The sequence below is a fragment of the Ceratina calcarata genome, unplaced genomic scaffold, assembly GCF_001652005.2.
Source record: "Ceratina calcarata isolate Rehan_Ccalc_2016 unplaced genomic scaffold, ASM165200v1 scaffold369.2, whole genome shotgun sequence".
NCBI lineage: Eukaryota > Metazoa > Arthropoda > Insecta > Hymenoptera > Apidae > Ceratina > Ceratina calcarata.
This window is the reverse complement of record NW_017160008.1, coordinates 630,181-649,214: the sequence shown is the minus strand read 5'-3', so window position 1 is coordinate 649,214 and position 19,034 is coordinate 630,181.

The window sequence follows — 19,034 nt, the reverse complement described above, 5'->3', positions numbered from 1 at the left end:
CACTGATAACTCCGAGAGCGTGTATCTAAAATTATAACACTTTTCACTCTCAGCTTTTTGTAGGATTAAAGCTCGTCTTTTTTTTAGAGAAACATTTTTTACACGCTTTCTGCACTTGTCGGAAATACGAGATTTAATGTTTAAAGCCATGCCTCAGTTTAGTGAGAATTATTATCCTCTTCCAAATTTACTGAAGAAACATTTTGTATCTCGCATCTCGGTCGATCGTCTGATTTTCTGAGCTGCACCGAAATTGATCGCGCAAAAATATGCTCGTTCGCCGATTCGTTTTACATACGAATAGAGAAGACTCCCACCGTGGTTGAAATATAAATCCGTGGAAAACCGGCGTGCCGGAAAAACAAAATCGAGCACCGCGAGTTTCTCCTTCTGGCCACTCTTTCGGATCACCTTCGAGTGATTTATAGCCCGTAGGAACGGTTCAGATACCGCCGGGGTGAATGTGGTTTAAAGGGAAATTCTCGTATCACCCCTTTTTCGGCAATCTTTTTATAGTGGCGGACAATATTTCCCTGGAATCATCCTTTTAGGAGGAGTTAGTATCTAACGTTCAACCGGTATTCTCGAAAATCTGCGAAATCGATAACGATTCAATTCCCCGCCGAATGGAATCGGTAATCGGCGGATTCTCGCGGAAGCCGCAAAAGAAAGTCGGAAAGGGGATACGCGTGTTACCGTATAATTTCCGATTTTCGCAATACATATTGAATTGACTGAGCTTATGCCGCGCCGGGGAGGAGGCCGCGCAGGATTCGTGGTGAGGGTGGAACACGGATAAATCGGATCGCATTGGCCATTCCGGCTCGAAATCCAATATTCGTGAAAAAAGGAGGGTGCGCCGCGGGGGTGTGGATACGGTCTGGTCTCGATTCAAGAGGGGAAACTCGCCGCGAAACCGGGGGTGAGGCCAGATGCAATTGTATTCGGGGGCCGCGGACTACGTTTCGCGAATTGCATATTGATTTTGAACAGCGTGGCGGCGGCGGCGGCAGCCCTTCATCCCGTTCCGTCGACGAAAATCGATGCTCGATCACGATTCGAAAACGTCTCGCCCTTCCCCATCGACTGATCCTTGGATCATCACAGAAAATGGAACTTCTTTCTGTAATAATCGTTCGTACGAAGCACGTATGCTTGTTCATAATAATTACAAATGGAATTTTTTTTACACTAAGACACTTCATATTAACACATCTTGCGCGGGCACTTTGCCGCCAAACCCTTACCGTGTAGCGGGCGATTTCTTTCGAATCATTAGCGTATTACAACGTAATCGCGTCAGCAAAACGAATTCATAGGAATTCATTCTTGCAACGCACCTTTTGTGTTATTTCGTAAACGACCGTCATTTAAGGACATTTAGCAAGCGGCCAGATGTCGGAACTTGAGTATTTTTTTCGGACATTTATGACCGTAATGCTTCTTAAGCCGTTTGGGTTCCGAACTTTCCTCTCCCACATCTGGTCACTAGCTGCACAACAACTTACCTGGAAAACACAATGACTCCACCTTCGATTGGTGCGTCCATAGTAGACTTTGCCAAAATGCCCTCCGATTGGTGCGGCATTGGCAGTAGTTTTTTGTATTAAAGCAACGCAGCGAGCCGACCAGACACTTTTTGTCAGACAGTCGTAGAAAACACACAGAGCAGTAAAGCATTTCGTTTGTACAGTTTTTTGGAAATAAACTAAAGTGATTGAAAACACATATTGGTGTTAAACAATTTGTTATACAGTCCACTTCATCATCAAACCTTCTCGAATTAAAGATCAACGCGTCGTTTCATCGCCGCTACAATTGTCGACGCTGCGACGCACATACATTTTGTATTTCTGCAACTCATGTCTATCTGATCTTATTGTAAAATCATCACAAAAACCCATCGATAACAATAATCCATCAATAATCCGTGAAAAACGACTTTAGTCGCTTCCCGCGCAAGATGTGAAATCCGCGCAAAACGACTTTAGTCGCTTCCCGCGCAAGATGTGTTAAGAAACGAATGGTAAGATTGATTTAATCTTCGATTTACAATCTATGCAGTTGTTCTTAAACTAAATCTGATATTAATGATACCAATAAGTCCTTCAAAGTATGAACATTCAATAAAAAAATCGACAATTGATAAACGACTGTTAGCAGCGTTCTTAAAATTGATTATAGTTATACAGCAAATGTGATTATTGCTATAAGATAAGGTATCGAGTGACGTATCAGGAAGGCTTATCGGACCATCATCCAAGGAGATGAAACAGTGACATTGAGACGCCTCATCTTTGATGATTGATCACAGCGAGGTAGGTACAGACGGGATCCACCCTAAAGGCTCCACGTTTCTCTGGCTTTGTCTCCAGCGAGCCTGTTAAAGCTAATTGGAATGCAGCTACGAACGCTCCAAATCCCATTGAACGCGGCTACCACAGGGCTAGCTTGCCTAATGTCTGTGAGAATGTAAGCTCCAAATCTTCGAGATATTATGCTATATGGTCACCAATTGCGTTCCATTACAGTAACTAACTCTTAATACACCATAGAACCTATATTAGATATTTACACTTGTACATTAAGTAATAAATCATATTAACACTAAATACACATTAGCCAGACATACATTGCTAAATACATATTTTAATTAATAGGTTTTAATTTAATTTTAATTAAGATTGCTAAATACATATTTTAATTAAGCATTATAATTATAAATATAAATCAGTCTTTATTTATATGTAACATCTTGTACAACGAGTGACATTAAACAATAGGAACGAAAATATGATAAAGCTGATTGTTAAGAGAAAATATAATAGACAATGGCTGTCGAATAAAATGAAATTTCGTGGAAACGCGTATGTTCCAAGCTAACAGGTCGTTAAAACAAAAACGGAGCATGTGCAGCTAATTTCGGATTACCGCTTTCGGCGAAACGACGACGGACATTAAAACAGCGGACAAGAAGATAAAAGGACGCTGGAAACATTACAACAGAGAGCGAGTTAAGCAGCCGGAGTCCATTACGAGGAGGAAATTTATTCAATCCGTTAATCCGGATCCTGGTTGTAAAGCGAGGGAGGTCGCGCGCGAAACACGGAGGGCTAACTAAATGCGAATAGTGACGGCAGTATAGTTTCTTTGGTCAGGTTGAAAACTTCATTCCTCTCCTGGTGGGGGAATTAACGCGAGCCGAAGATGTACAATTAGAAACGGCGACTGTCACTTTCTCTCGTCACCCATTCCGGATCGTTAGAAGTTGCACAGGTAGAACAATGGGTCAGTGCAAATGAACCGCGTGAAATATTCACGCTGCCCTTGACAGAGCTCTCGCGAACCCGGGAGACCTTGGCTGACAATTCTTTAAAGAAACGGGAATTGTCCTGGTTCTCTCGGGTGACGATAATGTTGAACTCCCGTCGGTTTATTCAATCCTTCTCCCCTTAAGAAACGACGAGGACCTTCGTTGAAGCTTTCGAAAGACACGGAGCTTCGTTTAAGTAACGAAAAGTGAAAACTTAACACTCGATATCGTATGTGCTTTTTAGCAATATCAAAATGAGATTACTTTTCTGAAAATATGGAACGGTAAGAAACTCCTTCGGCTTTGAAACTTTGCCGGAAATTTGTGTTATAAACGTCCGAAAACGAACTAACGTGTTGTTGCCGAGTTCCCGGCCGTGAATTATTTCGAATCGATCTAACTTCACGATAATTTCGCGTGCGCGCAACAGCGGCCGCGGTGACTGTAGCAGCAGCAGCAGTTGCAGCAACGTTTGCCTTGCGAATTTAATTATTTCATTCTAATTTATTTGTCCTCGAGGAGAGGGCCGTTGGTAACTCACGGCCGGTTGTTCCACCGACCCGGTTTAACAAAACCGTAACCCGGCGGTTCGCTGCGCTGTGTTTAATTGTACTATCGAACAAAGTCCCGTGTGCAAACGCAACAACGGTGAAGTTCGAGTTTCCGAGCGTGGGGTCTGGGGGAAGAATAAAAAAAAAAAAACTGAAAAAGAACGCCTTGAACGCAAAGTAGACCAGTGGGAACGTTTTGTTACGAATGCATCGGGCGGTAATTGTACATATTGTTACTACATTCGTACCAGTTACCGATACTCGTAATTTTATTATAACAACGCGACGAAATAAACGGTCTACGTGATTCAAACGTTGACTGTATTTCCTGGTAAAATAAATAGCGCTCGCACAAATTATTACGTTGGTTTGTAATTGTTGTTCGGTATGAATGATATAAAAATGATCCTTAATAACTGTAATATATATTCTTGTTTCTTTTTATGTATATTTCCAAATTTCGTATATTTTTTATTCAGTGAAATTATAAAACAACTTGATTTAAGTAATTGTGTGTGTGATCTTTCACAGTCTTATCTAAAACTAAAGAGCAATTTAATTTCCGAAACAACTTTACCACATGTTTTTCTATTTTCTACTCACTTCCATTGATTGTGAATGAGATTCCTTGGGAATAAAAAGTGCAATTTCCTTATTTCAGTTACGGGGATAAGTCCGTTGATTATTCAACGAGACACCTTTGACACCTTCCGGCAACCGCTGAGAGCCTCGGGAAGCGCTTCGCGAAATTCTAACTGAAATCGAAACGAATTACCGGATCCCCTTCAATGGAAACGCGCAATTTCATTTCCTCACAGTCGCATACGTAGTTTCGTAGGTAGCTAAGAATTTGCTATTTCGATCGATAGAGGCTCGTTTCACGAGTATTCGATGAACTGCAATTCATTACCGTTTGTATCAAACGGTATTTGAACTTAATTAAGGATCGTAATTGAATTAAAACGAGCAACCGTGGCTTCAATTTAAAGGGTAATGCCATCAAAGAAAAGTTCTATTAAAATATTTCTCCTTTTGCGTGAAATTCATTAAAAGCATGGTACGACATCTGTTCGAATTACATTACGTTAAATGAATAATTTATATTATTATTCAGTGTAGCATTTTATTATTCAAGTAATTCTTGTTGCGTCTCAGGTTAGAGATTCTCTTTTGGCTTTGTTACGTGTTTAAGCAAGCAGTTTTACACTCAACGTAATCCACGGTTCTTAATAAATCGCGAATAGTACTCGGTAAAACGGTCCGTGGATATTAATTCTCACGGAAGAAACATGATTTCCTTGAAACGAGCCAGCGCGGAGCTTTTAATTTACGCCCTGGTTCACCTTTTTCATTCCGCGAGCCGGTTACCGTTAGAGTTATACCAAGCTCGCACACAATGTCGTGCAAGGGTTAACAGTTTTTGTAATTGGCTTGTTCAATGTTTGAGGCCGGCTTTTAAAATTTCAGATTACTCCAACGATTTTTAAGGAGATAACGCGGTGTCGATGCCACTGCTGAAAGTGACCGTGTAACAAGTTTCCAAAGCGTTATCTCCTGTTCCATAATGTGTAACAATTTATTTAAAGAACAAAGCTTTTACAACAGCACATTAACTATACGCGTTCTCTTTATGAAGATAAAAATCTGATTTTATACAATAAACGAGCGAGTCGTTTTTGACGCGTGGAAAAATGATAATCTTACGGGCAACGTTACATGTTACGTTAGATCTGCTCCGGTGATTAAGGCGTAAACATCGAACTGCACTATCTAATTAGCGAAGCCGTGGTACCGTTTAAGCCGGAACTGCCGCGAACTTGTACTACTTTGAAGGAGATTCCGGTTCCCATAGTCAGCCGAAGTAATCGGCAACGCCTCCGCTTCTACCCCACCCCGCTTATCTTCCTCTTCTCGCAATTACTCCGTCACTCGGAATCGTTACGCGCAAATATAGCGTTGCGCATTAAATCCCGGGGGCGCGATAGGAAGAGAGGGGGAGGTCCGTGAAGAAAAGCAGCTGGAAGTGATGATAATAACGATTCGTCTTGGATCCTCCTTCGCAGACAATACCATTAATCCTCCCTTGATAAAACGTGCTTGTTCCAGAGGGAAACGGAAAGAAAGTGGGGTTGGGCGGTGAACGTGGAGGGGGGACGCGACGTCGGACCGAGTTTCGGTAGAGATTTTTCGATGGACACGACTCGCGCAATCGCTCCGGGGGACAAGAAAACCCTTCGCTGATAAAAGAATTCCGTCCCTGTCTTGCGAATTCTGTCTAAACTAACAAATTACTTATAAAAAACATCTTTTAAATAATTGTTCATCCGAAGTCCTTAAGAGTCTAAGAAAACATGTCTCTTGAATGGATTATAAAATTACTGATCAAATCGTTTCCGAAAGACGATAAGAATTGGGAATTCGGACATCAGCTCGAATTGCACTTGAGTATTTAAAAAAAAAATAAATGTTCGTCTAGAGAAGAGCTGTTGAACGGAAAGTTTGGAAAATTGTTAAAATAACTATGCCAGTCGTTTTAACGTTATAGAGAAGGCAATTACCTAATTAAAAAGTTCCTCGAGTCCGGCTATTGTCCCAACTTCCAGGAAAATGTTAACTCTTCTGGTTCTTGCTTGCTTCATTACTAGCTTCTTTTTCAGAGGTTGGGACGGCGAGCTCCTTTTCGATTTGCTTAATTGACCGAAGACGTCGGGGTAAAAGTAGCTTGTACGATTTCGATGCGATTGCCACTGCGAGGAAACGTAATGAAACTAGCGAGAACGAAGAAACGTTTGACTTCCCGTGTTCATCGATCAAATTGGCGGGCGAGTTCGACGAACTCGTCGTCATCCGAGCAACATTTTTAAGATCCCGCGGGATGTCATAAATTTCACGCGACGATAGACGCGTTTACTTCATTAGAATAAACTCCCTTTGTATTCCAATCAACAGCACGCAGAAACAAGGCCAAATTAACTCGCTTCAATTTGTCATCGGCTCCATGCCTCATGAAAATTAGCATACTTATATGTATGTACACGGCTGTATACATACGTACACACATACGCCAGGCATTACGCTTCAATAACCGTTGTTCTGTAATTACTCTTGCGGGGAAATTAATCCCTGGAATAATAAACGACTTCTCTTCGGCTCTTCCTCCCCCCCTCTCCTCCCTCGTCTATAGGTACCGCCGTTCTGCTCTACTCTTCCTCTATTACTCCTGGGAACGCGCGATGCGACGCGATAAATTACACGAATCGCGGAACGAATCACGTCGGGCGTAAATACCAAGGGTGGTTTTTGCGCCCCCCGACCCCCCTCCTCAACCCGAACGCCGATGAAATTCCACGTTTCCGAGTCCACCGGAGCTGCGCGGCGCGCCTTTTATGTGCACGACTTTTCTTTTTACACCTGTCGCGGACAAACACGTCCATTCCTTTGTCTTTCAAGAACGCTTTAATTATTAGATTGCTGAGTTTGAAGAGATTTACGAGATGATTAGATGAAATCGTGTCCATTTTAAATCGAATTGGTTTCCAGTTCTTGTCTATGAATGCAACGGTCATTGGAAAAGCTGGCGCAAACTTTCCTCGGCGGAGCAACACAATTAACAATTCCGCGTATTCGTAATTGATTGTGACGCGACGGCCGACGCGATAATAATCGGGAAACGCGTCATAAAACTCGGCGGAGTGTCCCGTTATTTAACGGAATGTTATAATTAATGGTGGACGACGGGGGGGGGGTGGGGGAGGCGCGGGGGTGGCAAAGAGCCGAGAGATAATTACTTCGGATGGGGATATCTGCCTATATATCGGGTTCATACAGGTAGTTTGCGGCCGCGGTCGTGATTTATGAATATTCCGCCGTCGCGACGTAAATGAACGAGAGAGTGAGCCGTGTGCGACGGACGACGTCGCCGTTATCGATGTTACGAGTGCGCCTCGACAAACTTTTCCGCGCCCTTCTAAAAGGGGGGTGGCGTGCCCCTCTCCGCGAAGCATGCATCGCATGCACTGGCCGGATGTGGAACGACGCTATAAATTATTCGCAGCACCATCGTCTCCCGCTGAATGCGACCCGCTGCCCAAGCCCCCCAGCCCGCCTTTTCTCGCGGTACTTTTTCTCCGGGTCGCGCAAAAATTGCTCGTTATGTAACATCGTCGTTGTCCGGTTCGCGGGGGGGAGGGTGGTAGGCGAATGAGTAATCGAGGCAATGGCCGCGATTACCTCTTTCAACGTTTCGATTTTACGATTTTATTTACTCCAGCGTCGTTGTTACGCCGAGTTTCGTCTCAATTGAATTAAGGATTGATGACCGAGCGTAAGCATCGATTTTCACGATTCGCAAAACAACGTTCATCAATTGCTGTGGATGTTTTATGGTCATCGACGGAACGCGAAGTTACTTGGTGATTGAAGATATTTTGACAATTTAGTGAGAGGTTGAATCGTCGCGGTTTCATAAATATTCGAAACAATGATTAAAATTGTATTTAAAACAAATTATTGTCTCGGTTAAAAAGGGTTGCGAACAATGCTTATAAATATTCGGCGTTCCAGTTTATTAAGCGAGAATTCTCATACTTCCCTTTGGCTGGGATTCAATATAACTTTCATTGTTACTGCAATCGCACGCATTCCTCTCGCAACAGATTTTCTCGAAGCACTATTATTACATTATTAAGCACCACTTAGCGGAAGCAGGTATGCGATAAAGGAAACGGGAATAGCGAGCGTATTTAATAATAAAGGAGAGGAAACGGACGGGAGGCAGTGCGAAGTCACGATGAAAGAAATGAACCGTTGAAGTGTTTCCCTTTTCTTCGAATCGAGGCACCCGCACTCCGCCACGCAGGACAATTTTCTTAAAACGTTCTCCTGTTCACGGCTTTCTTTCTCTCTCCGAAAGGTTGCAAGCTTTACCAAATGCGTTCACACTTTAAAACGCAGATACTCGTGCGAAATTGATCATAAAATAACTGAAATCTTAAATAACGTGTAATAAGAACTTGAATCTAAAGATTGGCTGGAAAAAAAGCGTTTTCAGTATTCATTTCAGTTTGACTTTAATACGTGAATATCTGGTAATCTAGGAACTGTAAGAATTTAATAATTTCGTAACATTAAAAAATTGTAAGATTAATTATTACTGAAAATATCTTCTGCACGTCTGCGACACACTATGGATATTTTAATCTGGGTTTTTCAGCTTGTAACGGTGCAAGGTATTAGCGGAAACTATTATAGTTCCGAGAACGATCAACACGTAGTAACTCGCGACGCGACGTGTAGTTGAAAATGTCCCGAGCTCCGCCGCGCTTAATCTCGGTACGCAGCTTTCCAAACTGGACCAACTACCGTACGGCACCGCACCGATATCCGATGTTTAGAACTTCGACGCGGTGGTATAGTTGCACGACGTGAATTCACTGTTAATCCCGCAATTACCCAGAGTCAATGGAATCACGCACTTACAATGGGGGTTGTACTGTTTTAATCACCACTGTGCTGACCAATTTCACCGGACGTCGTCAGAAAATGATATTGAATTCGTACTTCGACATATTACATACGTAGATACATATATACGTGAAATCGATTCACTCGTATCCATTTGCCTACGTCCAATTACTGCCCTAAATAGAAAGGTTCGATTGTATCAATTGGAAATATAGCTAAACCACTAGCAACGTTCTCTTGTTTAAGTATAATTCATATTTCTTGGTTATTGAGCTTCAGTCAATTGAATTGTAGGTAAATTGACTGTGCATTGTAGAAACCGGAGTAAATAGAATGAATGGGGAATAATTAAATTTCATTTAAAAATATCAAAACGCATCCCACTTTTCTATAGCTCCTGTTTATTCCTCGGTTAATTGGTTTTACTAATACAATCGATGAACTTCAGTTCATATAGAGTGAAACATATTCAAAGACAAGTGAAATATTCAGTTACAATGCGAAATTGCCGGTTACGTATGCCTCGTGATCGTCAATTGCCATTGAGATGGCACATTCAGACAAGGAGTTCAAAGATGAATTATCATAATCTACATAGTTACTAACCGAGTTTGAATAAGATCATTGTGGTTGGCTCAAAATTCCTTCCGCGCGTTCTCAGTCCAAGTACATTTTCTACAAGTCAAATTTCAGCTATTCTCTGGCTGGGAACGAGTGGACACAAGAAGGTAAATTAAAAGTCGCGACCGGTGTTAACGACAGGGACGAGTAACGGTGTAAAGTAAAGTCGATATCCAGTGTGTGGTCGTTGACAGTGGTGTCGAAGGTGCAAGTTATTCGGGTTAAAAGTTAGCCAGCTTGGAGGAGCGGCGACAGAGAGCGAGAGGGTCTCCTCTCTCGGTTAATGAACATTGCCGAGCGAACTCGCACAAATTCACTGCGAAGGAAGGGGGGAGCGAATTGAGTGAGGCGGCAACGGGGCTATTGATCCAACTTCTCTCTCTCTCTCTCGCTCGCTCTCTGTCCCTCTTTTGCGCAACTCTCGGTTCGCACGCGCTACCCCTTATCCGACCGTGATCCACCGCGAACCACCCCTCGAGCTAGACGAAAAATTCAGCTAAGGAGAGGCCTGCGGAATTTCCGGTGCCGGTCAACACAGCAATCCTCCCCGACGGGAAAATTACTTTTTCGAGTGCCTCGACCGACGTTTATTCAAAACAAGTTGATTGGTTCAAAAAGCCACTTGTCTAATGGATAAAACATGCGGCTTCTGTCGACTGTATAGATGATGTATAATTATGAAACCTTAATAACAAAGTTTCGCCGTTTGATCAGTTCCTACGCCCTTCGCAACAGGCAGGGCGAGAGGGAAAAAATGAAGTGGAACCGCTTCCTCGAGATCCCTAAGATTAATAGTCGATGCAGATCTTACGCGGAAATTGCTTTCACTTCTACCCAGCAGCAGACAATCTCGGAAGTAAATCAGAAACGCAGGGAAACGCGTTCCCTTAGGATCGGCCGGAACCAAAGCAGACTCGTATTACTGTTTTCAGGTATCACTTCTTCAGTATTTTTGATAATTATATATCTATATACTTTGTATGAAAAATATTTGGTCACTTCGCGATTCATATTGTCAATTTAATAATTAAAAAATGTAATGTAATGAATGATAATAAATAATTGAGCCTGCGGATAATTGAGTTTCATATATTCGGTTTATGCATGTTACTGCTCATGAAACGTGGAAATGTTTCATGTTAGTCAACGATGAACGTCATCCGTATGAAATGAAAACGGAAAACGGAACGGCCAACGCTAATGCTGTTTGTTGCGTCGCGTTGTCTCGATTAGAGGTAAAAGTTTCGGATTCCGGTCGGTGCCCAACTTTCGCGTACGTATCCTCGCCACGTACTCGCGCTCACGACGGGGGAAACTCGTACGCTGGAATCGAATTAACAGATATGAGGAGAACTTCGGTTATCCTTTCGAATCCCCAAGTATGACAGCGCTGGGCGTGGGCTGAGAATTAACCAACGACGCCAACGAGAATACTGATTACGCGCGCCTTTTCATCGTTGCGACAAACTCTGCTACCAAACCCTAACGATGAGTGAAGCCTGTTAACGTTTCCAAAAGGGTTTGTCAAGTTTCGTAACCTGATAATATTTCCTGCGATTGCAATTTAAATTTTTGATCATCAGTCACCATTAGCAAAAATTGTATTATTAATTTCATTATAATAATCCTCATTAATGATGAAACTCATTTAGGTTAATAATTAAATTTATTGGCTCATCAATTTATGAATCTATATACTTTGTATGAAAAATATTTGGTCACTTCGCGATTCATATTGTCAATTTAATAATTAAAAAATGTAATGTAATGAATGATAATAAATAATTGAGCCTGCGGATAATTGAGTTTCATATATTCGGTTTATGCATGTTACTGCTCATGAAACGTGGAAATGTTTCATGTTAGTCAACGATGAACGTCATCCGTATGAAATGAAAACGGAAAACGGAACGGCCAACGCTAATGCTGTTTGTTGCGTCGCGTTGTCTCGATTAGAGGTAAAAGTTTCGGATTCCGGTCGGTGCCCAACTTTCGCGTACGTATCCTCGCCACGTACTCGCGCTCACGACGGGGGAAACTCGTACGCTGGAATCGAATTAACAGATATGAGGAGAACTTCGGTTATCCTTTCGAATCCCCAAGTATGACAGCGCTGGGCGTGGGCTGAGAATTAACCAACGACGCCAACGAGAATACTGATTACGCGCGCCTTTTCATCGTTGCGACAAACTCTGCTACCAAACCCTAACGATGAGTGAAGCCTGTTAACGTTTCCAAAAGGGTTTGTCAAGTTTCGTAACCTGATAATATTTCCTGCGATTGCAATTTAAATTTTTGATCATCAGTCACCATTAGCAAAAATTGTATTATTAATTTCATTATAATAATCCTCATTAATGATGAAACTCATTTAGGTTAATAATTAAATTTATTGGCTCATCAATTTATGAATTAACTTTGGTTCGAATATTGAATAAAATTTGTGTCATAAATTTTATATAATACTCGTAATTTCGTTTTTTCTCACATTGTAGATGCACAAAATTGATCTACAAAACAACTGCAACTAAGTAATTCAAAACCCGTTATGAAACGTCTGAAAAATTTGTAGGACGAGGGATGAGAAATGTTTTCAGTGTCAACGTTGAGGGTAATTACGTGTATTGAGAAAACAGTCGGGTAAATTACAATAATAACGAATCATTCGCCGAGGCCGTTGTCTACGCGGCAGCTTCTTCGAGTTATGACAAGATATTGCTTCCCGGGCTTCTCTAAACACTCCCGAATAGCAATTTCAATTCGTCTCTCTCTCTCTCACTTTCTTTCTCTTCGTCTCTCGTGGAAGAAATCAATCGCGATAACTGGGGTGGTGATTGCATCGCGAAGTTTCGGAGGGGGATGATGATCGATAGCAAGCATTCTCTCCGTCGCGTCGAAACGAAGCGATGCTGGGATGTATCGTTTCGGTGTAAATCCGTCGGTTCCCTGTAATTGTAAGTAGATTAGCGTAAAAGTTAAACAAGGACGAATCGAAGCGGGACACGGCCGATACTCGGGGTCGTAAATGTGCGGTCGACAAAAGCCACCTCCGCCCGTTTGCCACCCCCGCGCCGCGCCTCCGTTCCCTGCTCTGTTTACAAAAACCGACTGTTCAATCCGGTAATTGAAATTCGGCCGCCGATACCGGGGAAATCGAATAGTTAATCAGCGTGGCTCGTGCGTCATCAGGCGACCGGTTGGACGAAACTCGGTGAAAAAAATAAAAGGAGAGAGAGAGAAAGATGGAGAGAGGGAGGGAGGGAGGGGCAGTGAGAAGGAGAGAGAAATGATGAGACGGTGGAAAAAAGCAATTTAATGGATTCTAATAAATTCAACCCGATCCGGCCAGCGCGGCGCGTATCCCATTAACCTGATCGCATTTGATATGGTCGCGCCACGATCTTTTCACGAGATTTTCCAATGACAATGTGTATGTGTATGTAGATCGGGTAATTCTGTCAATATTGGTCTCGATGGTACTTTACTCGAACGAGGCTGAGTTTTAAAAACGACAGAGAGCATCGTTTTATTCTAATTACATTTTGTTAATCAATTGGAATATAAATCGGAACGCCTTCACGGTTGGTTCTTCTCTACTTTACGTACAAATTCTAATAACGTATATGTAAAACAATATTTTATTTGCACGTAGAGTTTATGGATCTCATGTGTTATATGATATTTAAAAAAATCATATATCATATTTATGAAAATTTATTTTGTAATGGACGTCGGACCAGACTCGTCGCTTTTTCGAGGTTTCGTCACAAAGTTGAACGTAGCTGTTTGACAAGCCTCGCGCATTTTCCGTGATCCGTTCACAGCGGGGCCGTAAAAACGGACCAGGTTCCGAAAACGGGTGACGGAAATTTCGAGATTTCACAGGCCGGTACCCTCAAGTTCGCTTGCCGGTTCGATACCCGTGCAAATGCAAATGTTCGTCCAAAGTTACTGGGGAGAGGCGGGAGAAACGAAAAAAAAAAAGAGAAAATACATTGACACCCAGCCCCGACACGGTGATGCCGCGTACCTTTTTTTCCTTTCCATCCACCCCTATTTCCACCTTTTCGTTCGGTCGACGCGCTGCCTTTTTTTTCCATCCCCCGGCGTTTTCCCTTTTATTCCGGCCCGTTCCACCGCGTATAAATCCGCGTAATATTCATTTTTTTTAGGGAAGGCGTCCCGGCGTTTCGTCGCCGGCATTTTTCAGCCCAGCGGGGGTGTCGTGGGTCCAAACTAATGGACACCGATCTATTCGGAGGAGCTGCTACCGGCGAGCGATATGCCTGTCGGCGAGTAACAGTTGGCCATACATATTATCCGGCAGGAGTATCGAGCACGGCGCGGATGTTTAAAGGACGAGGCGGCCTCGACCACCCGCTATTTTTCTTTGCCCACGACGCGACGCGACGCGGCGAGCAGAAAGTACAACGACCGGATATTTATTCGTTCCGATCGAGGCGGGAAAGAATCGACAACCGTGCCAAAAAGACTTTATCAACGTGAGCTCCTTATGGATTTGTTTCAGCAGAATGAATAGCTGTTCCTCGTGTCATAACTGTCTAAATCGAGCATGGCTGCATTTGTTTCAAACTTTCAACCACGATTATTAAAGATTTATTGATACATGTGTGCAAGGTCTAATTGATTGCCTTATACAATAAATTAAATCGTAAGGTAAAGAGTCTGATGTTTCGATAAGAGATTTTCATCTGATTTTCATCGCGTGCGGTATCAATATATCCTGTCAGACGATAAAAGGAAGCTCAATGATTGTGGAGTTAATCAACGCGTTGAAAAGCGTTGTCATTACGAAGTCAGAGTATCGTGCTGACTGTAGCTGCTTGAGGTACGCCGCGACAGAGCGTGCATACCTGTGAGCAGGCGATCGGAAATCGATAGCACAATCTGGCTAGCAGATACTCTGCGTGTAATAACTATAAAACTAGCTACGCAATTTGGACCACATGATAAACCATATTAATGCATCAACGATACAAATTGGGCATAGTACGTGCGCGCGCAAATTACATTTCTGAGTGAAAATTACCTACGATCAGATGGTAACGGTATTATAAAGACGATACGGGCACCGAAGAGAGATTACTAAAGAGTGGCAGCCTTATGGGACCTCGCGGCCCCAAAACCGGTTTGCAATTTTTGACGCCCTATAGAATGAGCTGGGCCGAAAAGTAAGAAACACGAAGCAAAACTGACGTCGGTTCTAAACTGCATTACTGTGTCAGACGTGTTATCGACGAGTCGTCGATGCACCAGTAACGAAGTAATATCACAAATGAAGTATACATAAGTAGAGATTGATCAATGCATTTCCTTGTGTACTGTCGATGTGGTTCTAGCTCTAATAGAGATCGAACGGGATTGTTCATAGTCCCAATTAGTTATTAAATAAGAAATGTTTTGCTATTATAATTTCTATTGTAATGAAAAAGTTATGAAATTATCCACAGTCATTGAAAGTATTATTCCATACAGTTTAACATAATTATGGTATTTTTATTTTGTTGAAGACAGAACAAAATTCCAGCTAAATCCACCACTAATGGAATGGAAACATTTACATATTCTTTTGTGCAAAAGCTGAAGTCAATGCAAGCTGATTCTAATCGTAAATGTAATTATAACAATTAATTGCATTCTGTTTCATATAATTTTTTNGTGTATACATATTTGAATAAGCAAACAAATTTTAAGAATAGGATATTGAATAGTAAAAATTATTTATATTTTGCGAATATAATATTTAAATAGAACAGGATGGGATTGAGATACTCGGTGAACTTCTCATGGGTCTGGCTCTTATCGGAGGAAGCCGCTTTTGCTCGGATGGCGAAAAGTGAAGAGAGCACTGTCCTTCTCGAATTTATGGCATGCGCCATGCTCGTCTTACCAATTGTGACCGTGTTGGGACTTTACCTGTTCCGGATGTTTCGGAACAGAGCAGGTCAAAAAAACGGTATGAAAGACATGCGAGAAGAATAAGTGTAATGCCACAGTAAAAATTTTCAACTTCGGGGTGAGCAAAATCAGCTTCCCCCGATAGCAGACGGCAAAAAAATTATATGAAACAGAATGCAATTAATTGTTATAATTACATTTACGATTAGAATCAGCTTGCATTGACTTCAGCTTTTGCACAAAAGAATATGTAAATGTTTCCATTCCATTAGTGGTGGATTTAGCTGGAATTTTGTTCTGTCTTCAACAAAATAAAAATACCATAATTATGTTAAACTGTATGGAATAATACTTTCAATGACTGTGGATAATTTCATAACTTTTTCATTACAATAGAAATTATAATAGCAAAACATTTCTTATTTAATAACTAATTGGGACTATGAACAATCCCGTTCGATCTCTATTAGAGCTAGAACCACATCGACAGTACACAAGGAAATGCATTGATCAATCTCTACTTATGTATACTTCGTTTGTGATATTACTTCGTTAGTGGTGCATCGACGACTCGTCGATAACACGTCTGACACAGTAATGCAGTTTAGAACCGACGTCAGTTTTGCTTCGTGTTTCTTACTTTTCGGCCCAGCTCATTCTATAGGGCGTCAAAAATTGCAGACCGGTTTTGGGGCCGCGAGGTCCCATAAGGCTGCCACTCTTTAGTAATCTCTCCTCGGTGATACGGGAAAGGTTGATTTCAAGCAGAACGCAGTTTTTTATGTTTGCCGCTGAAGATTCGGAAAGAATGAAATTCTGCCAATGGGTGTCTGGTTCCTCGAACGGTAAACGATTTATGGACGATTTATGTCGAAATCAAACATCCGTTCGCGTTACGAGGCACGGATGGAATCGGGGAGGGCGCAAATAAATGTGATTCGAATTGGCAAAGGGCGAGTCGCAGGTAAAAAGAGTGATCGAGCAGAACGGAAATAGTATAACCGCCGCGGCTGAAAATTGTTCGTTCTTCCTGGAACGAGAATTTATATTCTCGAAATCGCTACGGTTCTCATAACAGCTTCGTTTGTCATTCTAATGTTCGCGGATTGAGATATTCATCCTGGACGTTCGATGATTCGTTGGTTTTCATCCGGTTGAATTTAGGGTACGGGATTTGTAACTGGGTAGCCCAATGCGTTCGCAGAGATCGCAAAGTTTTCTAAGCCAGCTCGCGCGAGGACGCTAGGAGCCGTAAGCCCGGTACTTAGTTTCCAGACCTGGCGAGCGCTAAGTTAACGCGACTAATTCTCGGAGAACCTGATGAATCGCGCGGAATTCCCCAAGTTTAACGCTATTAGGACCGCGTCGAAGAGTTTTAATAAATTACCACCCCCCCCTGTTCCGCTCTATCTCTAGCGGATTCAATTCTGAACGCACGAGGTTCAGGAACCCGGTTGAGATCGGATAATGAAAATTGTATTGGTTTTCGGGATGAACTAATATAACGAGGAGCACGCATGTGTGCGTGATCGACGGTGTTCGGTCGAGCGAAACAGCCGCATGATTGGGGTGCGACCAGTTTCGCGTCGGGTACGTCTGTGTCGTTCATTAGCTTTCGGTGGGGACGATTAATCGTTTGAGGCCATCAACGAGCTCGTTGCTGCCCGATATTTTCCGCGGGACAGCGACGCAAAGCACCGTGGATCGCGTGACGCGACAAAGAACCGCAAAATGGATTACGACCCGAAACTGAAACCAGCCTCGCCACCGGGGATCGCGATTCAAACTTTTCTCTCCCTGATCAATTTAATTCAGTCTTCATTTTAAATACAAATTTTTCCATTACATTTGCATAGACTCCTTGAAATATTATCTGAAATTTGATTAAAAGACTATAGCACGAATCATTTGATATAGTAATTCTTCTGTTAATTGAAATAATTAAAGACCCATAAAGAGTACAACGGGACTTTGAACGACGAAACCAGAATTAGTAGGGGATAAATGGATACAAAGCGTAGTATTCAGTGTAATATCTGGTATGTGTGTGCAGTTCCTATACATGCGATTATTTCCATGAACTGTTAACGGCTCTTTGAAAAAGCTGTTTTGTGTTAATCGGATACGGATCAAAGCTTTTCGCGTTTCGATCATTTATCGGCATGATAAACTACTAATAGGTTTAATGGTTTTTACCATTTTACGTATGTTTTGACGTGATGAAGTACGAAAATACTCCGACGAGCTACTCCCGATACAAAGTGTCGCACAGAATATAGTTTTTCCTCCGATGAAACATTTAATTAAAAATCATTGTCGAAACAATGTCGAATTCTTTTTTTTTATTCACTTCGATGTCACCGGAACGTCAAGCGAAGTGCATGTCATCGTTAGTGGAATATTAAAAATGGATTGAAAAAGGAAGGTTTTTATTTTTTTTTTTTAATCTCTCTTTCATCGTCTCTACCAATGTTCACCGTTCGGAACACACGAATTGATTATCGCGAATCGATTACCGTGCCCGTCGGTTTTACTAAAATTTATGCTCGATGGTTAGGAAGACCTTATAAAAGAAATAATTCTCTTTTATCGTATTAAACGAAAATTATATTTGTATGAACTTGGAACTATATTAAAAATTCTGTAATTCTTTATCTCTCATTTGTGGAATTTTACTTATTATTAATTAATACTCCAACGTATTATATGTACCTCATCTGAACTAAAATTAGATGCATTTCTGTTATTTGGAAAATTGTTCCTCTTTAATCCCACTGAATTCAGATTCATTCGACCTAATTAGAATAAGTGCCACTGTACCGTCCATCTAATTGGACATATAATGAGAAATTCTTGGCTATTTATCGACCGGCAACGATTCGCTAACACAAAATATCGGATAATATGCTCGATTAACTTAGTTAATTAGAAGCGGCGACGATGCTTTTGAAGACTCGTGTTCCAATTTAAAAGCTGGAATTATTTTCGCCGCTTGCCTAATTTTGACATATCTATTCATTATCCGTGTCGAAAGCACGGGGTCGTAAATCCGTGACGCGGTCGGTCCTGGAAATGCCTGCTGCCCTTCTCTCTTTCTCTCTCGGCTCGTTTCTTTTCATTCTGTCCCGCGTCCTCGCGCTCTCTCGCCTCATTGATTTTTGTCAGTA